At 29.9% G+C, this 8,808-nt stretch overlaps 1 pseudogene; it reads right to left on the reverse strand.

Annotated features, from left to right (window-relative positions):
- The window catches only part of LOC114715962 (uncharacterized), a 32,330-nt pseudogene extending 24,103 nt beyond the window's left edge, over window positions 1–8,227 (reverse strand).
- Between the last annotated feature and the right edge of the window lie 581 nt (window positions 8,228–8,808).

The raw sequence follows: 8,808 nt of genomic DNA on the forward strand, positions 1-8,808 counted from the left end.
AAAAATTCTTCGTTAAAAATTTAACTTGTGAAAAAGACTTAATATATTTTTATACAAGCCCTTTAATTTAAATCCTTTTTTAACAATTTAAAACTCTTATTACAATTTTTTCACTGACAAAAATTTTTATTTTATAATTATAATTTAAATTATTTTTTTAACAATTATCACATTAAAAACATATAATATAAAATACTACTATTTAATAAAATTTATGCCTTTTTACTCATTTTACATCTAAACCTACTATTTTTTTATTAATAATCTAAACAAGTTTTAACTTTTTCAACTAACTTTTAATAAATGTCAGTCTAAATATAAATTACATTACATTAACTAATTTTTATCCTAACTTAAGTTTATAAAAATCAATTAGAATGAAAGCCAGTTTTACTATTATTAATCTAAATACACATTTAATGTGTTTACGTCCCTTCACATCAAGGTCCTTCAATCTCATTTTCCCCTATAAATAAATGCATAGGACCTATGTGAACGAGGTCCATGTCTATAGATGCATTTGGATCTATGTTAGCTTAGAATAACCCAGCGGAAAAAACAAAACGCAATCACGTGCTCCTTGTTGCATTTGAATAGGACAGGAATTTCGTAGTCAAATAATATAATTAATGCCCTAAAAAACTGTTTTCTCTGAGGGGATATAAATAGCCAATTATATTAAAGCCCACCTGCTATGTATAACAGAGTAAAATGTAGAGAAAATAAAAAAGTAATTTTATGGAATAAGAAACGTGCTTTTTCAACAAAAGTTAGGACTCGTTTGGCATCACGTTTGGGCTTCCAAACGTGCATCTCCACTGGGCTTTTTTCAGCGCATGTTTCATCCTGTTTGGATCCACGTCTGCACAATCTGGCTTCTTCAGCTCAAATGGACTTCTGGCAGAAGCTCAAATGCGGGCTTTTTTTGGAGCAGCGATGGGCATTGAGAAACCGTTACATATATTCAAGGATGTTAAAATGTTTACCAACCTGACCTGCATGTTTTTTTCTCTCAGCTCACTTTTAATACTTCATTTAATAATTTAATTTTTAATACTTCATTTAAAATGATCACATTATATATATAATTTCTTTCTAATAATAAATTAAATTTCTTTATTTTTAATAATTTTATCTTCCTTACTTCTTAAAAAATAGTCAAATTATATATATCTAATATTAGATATATACTATTTAATAAAATTCATGTCCTTTTAAGTCATTTTACATGCAAACTTACTTTTATATTTATCATCCAAATAACTTTCAACTTCTCAAACTGACTTTTTTGAAAACCCAACCCAAACATAAATCACATTACCCTATTTGACTTTTACTCAATCTGACTTCTGTAGAAATCAGATTGAAAAAAAAAATTACTTCTGCCACCGCTATCCCAAACACACCCTTAATATAGTTAGTAAAGAATTAGCTCAAGACCCAAAAAGTTATAAATTCAAATCTTGCTGTAGATATGAAAACCTTGTTAATAGGTGATTTGTAAGTACTTCTGTAAGTGTTTTTTGAGCTTAGAGGTATATACTGGCCTTGATAAGTCTCCGAAACCTAACTCACTTAAATTTTTGTCTGAAAAATCAAAAAAAATGTTTTTCTCCAAGTAAATAAATAATACAAAGAAGATATTTAGGCACCAAAAATCATAACAAAAAAATATATTCAATTACATAACTCTTTAGAGAGAGAGAATCATCACTTTACCTCACACCAAGCAAACATAAATAATTTTAAAGATATTATATGCTTAGGTTTACGCACATCATATATATATATATATATATATTTATATATTTATATATGTATTTATACAATAGCACTGACTTCATTTTTACATTCTTGTGGCAACTAATCACTCATTAGAGAGGCTCATTAGCTATCCATCTCTTTAACATCGCGAGACATTCTTCCGGTTTGAATTCTGGAGCTGAATGTCCAGCACCCTGCAATTATCATAATTAAATGCATAAAACCTTCACCTATGAAAAAAGTGTAATTGAAAGGTTTTTGTGATTTAAAAAAAAAAGCATAATTACTTATTTATTATACCTTCACAGTTGCATATGTCATGCGATTGGAGTAAGTCCTTGTGTATCTATTTCAAATGGCAAATAAATTGCTAGTAAGTGTAAATATTATTCACCAATACAAATATAATAATAATATATAATAATTAATGAAATAATATAAGAGATTTAATTTAGGAATTACCCAGCAACTTGGTGATTAACATGCCAAGGCCTCCAGTCATCAATGATGGAGTAATTCAAAGATCTTATCCATGCTTGTGTTGATAGGAAAGGGAAACCCATGTCATGATCGCCACTGTATGTGAGCAACAAAATTTATTATTAATTAAATTGCCAAAAATGTGAAAACTAAAAGGATTTATTATTTATAAATATGATCCAAATTAATTACATTCTCAAGCTTAATTAGAATGATATATATGTGCATGAACGCACAATATATATATGTCGTGAAGAGGAAAACGAAATATAATTAATAGAGAACCCTAATTAACCTGTATATTAAAGAACGGTAACCCTTTGTACTGAGATTTGCATGAATATAAAAGCTACTATGGATGTCCTGCTTGTAAGGTAAACTACGATTACAACGCATCCATTCTCCTGTTGTTCCCTGTAGACACATATACACAATTAGCCAAATTAAAGGAAAAGAGTTAGAGACATGGAGAGAAGAGAGGAGAAAATGTAATTTTTTATTTCAATTCATAAGGCACGCAAAGCAAATGCATTGAGTTACCATTTATAATTAATGAAAAAATATTCTAAAACTTTAAAACTAAATGAAAATAACAACTAACCAAAAGATAACAGCGATTGATGTTGGTAGAGAGAGAGAGAGAGAGAGAGAGCAGGGAAAAACACAAGATTTGGTTATGTGACCTAACCTTTCGAACATGGAGTGCTTTACGAACATGATCATTATTGGCCCAGTGTCTCGCTTGTAAATATCCTAGTCGCTATCACAAGGGAAAGGAATTCAATTATACATTATTAAAGGATAAGCGCTTACCCACATTATCAATGGATTGTAAAGTTATATTATAATACTAAATGTATTTTAAAAAAGACAATACCTATTTATTATAAATAACTAACTCAACAAATTTTTTTAATCTACTCAAATTAACTAACTAGCTCTTATATTAAGGATTGGAGGTAGTATAATTTTTTTGAATGTTATATTTTTAATTCTTTTTATGTCAAAAGATTGTTTTTTTTAAAAAAAATTGACTGTCAAAATTTTAAATATTATGTTTGTTTTATATTTTGCTTTTATTAAAATAAAAAATATTAGGATTCTAAGACTGAAGCGATAAAAAAGTCTTGATGATTATATTCAACTGCAATATAAGCAATCAAGATTTGAAATGAGAATCACATGCTACTCTTTAAATTATGTAACTATTAGAATATCCTCTTCAACCATACATTGCAAGCAAAATCGGAAAGCCTAACCTGTGCAATGAAACTTACAAAACTATATATATATAGACACACACACATTTCTCCTTTTCATTATTATACAGATCTGAGTTTATTTCAAAAGAATTACCCGACATTTTGATGGAAAGTTAGGGTCTTTCACTTTCTGGGATAGAGATCTCTTCATCAAAGAAATTCTTGGGGGAAGCACACGCAGATCATAACCACAAAAGGCAGGTTCCAAAATCATAGCGGGATCAATTTCTGCAGTTAACTGGAAGGCCAAAGACAAATTAGAGATTCGAAAACAATCAAATAAATTTTACAAAAAAACTGTAGAAAGAATCCACACAGTTATTACCTCTTGGAATAACTGGAAATCTCTGAGACATAACAAGTTTTTGGGGTCTATGTTTTTGTATTCTCCTTTGCAATTTTTCTGTAATGACTGTTCTTGTAAAGCCAACAATCAAAATTATTACAATTTGAGAGATTTTTGAAGAATCATCTCGTGAACGGATATAGACTTTAAATAGTAGAAGTCCTTGGAAGAACCACATGGAACTAACCGTCAGAGTTGAAAAGCCTAAAACCTTATAAAGCTTCCTTTCAAGGTAACCCTTCCCATATGGACTCATGACATGAACCTTATAATAATTCATTATTAATTACCTGAGATAACTGGTGCCTATACTACGAAATTACCTCGTAGAGTTCGTCAGAAATCAATCCCATTCCATGAGCAAATGGGATTTGATAGTTTTCTTCATGGCGTGTGGTCAATGGATTCCCAAGTATGTATCCCTATAATAAAATTCAAATAAGATTAGTATCTCAGAATCTTGATCGCTTTTAATAAGAAATATATATTCTAATTTCTTTTTAACCTGGATATTTATCCATGGTTGGATCCCGTTTTCGTTTCCTGCATTAAATTAGAATAATTGAACCCTCATTAGATCACATAGAATATATATATAGTCCTTAATACTGAATAACTGGTAGACTAATTAATAATATACGGAACCTCAATTTGATAGAAGACATGAATACGAGTTAAATAAGATTTTTAAAAAAATTATGTGTTATTGTATACCATGCGAAATTTCTTGAAATAAGGCTGGAATAGTAATGCCACTATAGGATTCACCACACAAATACATTTTATGTGATAAGTATTCTGGATGATCCATTAGCCACTGCAAAAATTAATGCATGTTAATTAACGATTCATGGGTATAATACATATGATGTTAAAGGCTAACTTTATTCTTGATCTTCCTGTAATGCACGCACTTAATTTCTCTGACATTTAGTAAAAGTTAACAATGAATCCCATCAAATTTTAAAATTTATATGTGATTGATAAAATTTGACAATAGTAGTACGTTAAGTAAAATGAGAAAAGGGTTGAATATATAATATTACTTCTTATCCTTATTATAATATCTATTTAACTAATTTGAGTAAATTAAAGAGTTTTGATAAATTAGTAAATTTATAACAATTGTATAACTAGATCTCTCTAACATATACTATATATAATATTAGATTATATATTAATTTATAAATTAAATAAATTAATTTGGAAAAAAATTATATTGATAAATATAAAAGATATAGTAGATTAATGTTTTATATTTACAACCAAATTTAATTCTGACTAACTCCAGTGTTACTCCTTAAAAATTGATCAGCATGACGCACTCCACCCGAATCACTTGATTGCTTCGCAGCTTCAGTTTTGGCGTATGTGAAGCCTGTTCCAACGGGCAAATCTGGAAAAATTATATTGCTTACCTAATCAAGGAAAAATTTTAATTTAGTTAATGAGGAACCATATTGTAGAAAACTTCAATTAAGACATGTCACAATTTCTAATTTCATATTTTGGAATCCAAAAAAAAAAACAAGTCTCTTGATGTTGATGACATGAACAAATAAAGGATTTGAGTTCTGATAACATTCCCAACATACCAAATATAAATAAATAACAACAACAACAAGTCTTATCTCATTAAGGGTGTGTTTGGGTGACACCCCAAACCATGATTTGGAGAATAAATCACCCAAACACCCCCTCAAAAACCAAAACCATGGTTTTAGAAAAAGCAAAAATTTTTTGCTTTTGGAGAAAAAGGAAGAGTGTGAGAGCCTATATGATATGTATCTTGTTATTTTTTTTATAAACATATTTTTTTATAAACATATTTAATCTTATATTTTATAAATATATATACATATTAATTATTTATTAATTATATTATCTTATGTATTATTAATTATGTTGGTAAAAATATATTATTAACAATTTTATTCCTTCAAATTAAAATATATCATAAAATCTATTTTTTTCTGTAATTATCATATTAACTTATGTCTTTGTTTTAGTAATTTGTATATATAAAAAGTGCTTCTGATAACAACTATCCAAACACTCTCACGTCTCAGAATCACTTTTTTACAAAATCTATTCTTCACAGAATCTATTCTCTCCAGAATCACTTTTCCAAACCACGGTTTGGTTTCATCCAAACACACCCTAAGGTGGAGTTAGGTGGAGTCAGCTACATAGATTATACGATGCCATTGTGTTTTATCAATAACCAAATTTTTAAATAGGTTGTTAATCAGGAGATCCCATTCAATAATCTTATTGATGTCTTCCTCTATCCTTTTTTTTCAAAAAAAAAATTTCTAGATATAAAATAAATGTGTGTGTGTAAAACCTTTGTCCATGAGGGAGGCCTCAAGAGTAAGCCAGGCAAGCTCCATTGTACACCTGGTTTGGAAATGCAATTGGACCTACATTATGATACCCACAGTCAAACAATAAAGCTGTTACTGATCATATTTGTCCAGAAAATGATATATCTAGTCAATTAAAACAAAATGCATGTTTGGTTATTTAATTTTGCAGAATATTTTGCTTTAGTCCCTTAATTTATGATGTGTCTTTTAATTAGTTTTTTAATCTTAATGCTGTTAATGAAAAATAATAAAATTAAATTTTAAATATTGACAAAACAGTGTCAAATACTAATACATTAATTTAATTTAAAAAAATAATAATGACTAACACACAAAAAAATCATCGTTTGAGATTAATTCTTTCTGAATTAAAGCACTAACAACGTACTTTATAAAATTAAGAAATCAAACCTTACTTTTTAAGGGTGTATTTGGGTTACACCCCAAACCATGGTTTGGAAAATAATCTACCCAAACACCTCCTCCAAAAACCAAAACCATGGTTTTGGAAAAAGCAAAAATTTTTTACTTTTGGAAAAAAAAGGGAGAGTGTGATGGCCTATATGATATGTATCTTGTTATTTTTTTTATAAACATATTTTTTATAAATATATTTAATCTTATATTTTATAAATATATATACACATTAATTAATTATTAATTATATTATCTTATGTATTATTAATTATGTTGGTAAAAAACATATTATTAACAATTTTATTCATTCAAATTAAAATATATCATAAAATCTATTTTTTCTGTAATTATCATATTAACTTATGTCTTTTTTTTAGTAATTTGTATATATAAAAAGTGCTTCTGATAACAACTATCCAAACACTCTCACTTCTCAAAATCACTTTTTTACAAAATCTATTCTTTACAGAATCTATTTTCCCCAAAATCTATTCTCCAAAATCACTTTTCCAAACCACGGTTTGATTTCATCCAAACACACCCTAAGAAAGAGAGAGATCAAGCGATGCTTAAATGCCCATCTGGATTAAAAAAATAAAAAGGCACTTTTGCGTTGCGCAAGGCATGTGAGAAAAGTTGTATGGATGTGTGAGATGTAAGAAAATAAAGAGTAAGGTTGATGTTTATTAGTTTATACCTATTTCATTGACAAGTCCCCCGAACGAACTGCAACCAGGACCTCCTTGTAACCAAATCAGGATAGGATCATCTTCAGGATTGTTCTCTGACTTAATAAAATAATAGAAAACTTGCACTTCTTCTTCTTCCCCAACCCCAACGTACCTTACCAAAAACAAAATTGTCAAATCAATGGAGAGATTTCCAGAGAATAGATAGGAATTGGGGTAGAAAAAATGAAAAAGAAATGCGCCTCCTATAGAACTTATTTGCATATTTATGGTTTATAACTAATCTCCTTCTTTTTGCGTTACAAGGGCAAAACCTAACTTAGCTTCTTGAGAAAGAGGCGGAAGGTAATTAAAGATGCAAAAACTGCCATCAAGGCTATGCAAAATGTTTTGCTAAATAATCTCCTATGGCAATCCTATATCTTGGGAAATCCCTTGCTAAATACCAAGCATGCTCCTTAGTATTTTGTTCATTAATTACTCAAGAATTAGTGGCAGATCAATTCATTAAAGAAATTCACACTGTGGGATCTTTTTGGGACTGGTCAAGATCTGAACAGTTGAAGAAGCAAGAAAAAGGAAATGAGAAGAATAGTGGTAAATAATACTGAGATACCCAGTTTCAAGATGAAAAGGAAGGCGTCCCCGGAAGCCCGGAAGAAACTCTACTACGGAAGATGATGATGAACCAGAAGCCACAGATTGAGAACAAATCTGTATGAGAAGAGCCAAAACAAGCGAAGTCATGTGGGAATAATTATAGCAGTTGAACCTCGCCATTATTGATCTGTGACATCCAAGGGCCTCTCAACCTAAACTGCATAAATTTCCATACTTATTTATAGTATGGATGGAGGTCTAGCTGGATTCTGCGACGCTTGACGGCAAAACAGAAAAAGACAGAAAGAAAGAAAGCTGGATTTACTGTCCCAAAGGAATTCTTAGGTACTCTGAGAGCATCACACTGAAAGGGGGAAGTCCACTTAATAGTCTAATAAATGGGCATTCACAAACAAAAGCACACAAGCACATACAAGATCCTGTGTGAGAGAAAGGAGAAAAGAAAGAAGACGGGTTTGAGGAAGAAGATGATGGTGAAAGTAAGGTATTATTCGTGATGGCGTTCCAGGCACGACGGAGGCGGCTCTGTCAAATCGGAGCACCCTCCGCTACGATAAATGCTCCTCTAATGCTGTTGAAGTTTGTCTGACCTTGCTTTAATTGGGGAGAACTGTTGAAGAAAAGAGTGGGAGATGTTGAAGACAAGAGAGAGAAAAGAAAATGAGCAGAGAAATGTACAGGAAAGAGAGTTAAAAAATGTTTTTAAAAAAAATAGGAGCTAATTAAAAAAATTATTAAAATATTATAAATCTGAAAATTCACCCGAAAGCTGCCACGTAGGTTTAAATTTATCTAAATGGCATGTTTTTATTTGTCAGTGTACAGGTGAGCTGGTACACCCAGAGTATCTAACAATTCTT

Source organism: Neltuma alba, unplaced genomic scaffold, assembly GCF_004799145.2.
Source record: "Neltuma alba isolate B1F8T4 unplaced genomic scaffold, ASM479914v2 tig00011637_pilon, whole genome shotgun sequence".
Taxonomy (NCBI): Eukaryota; Viridiplantae; Streptophyta; class Magnoliopsida; order Fabales; family Fabaceae; genus Neltuma; species Neltuma alba.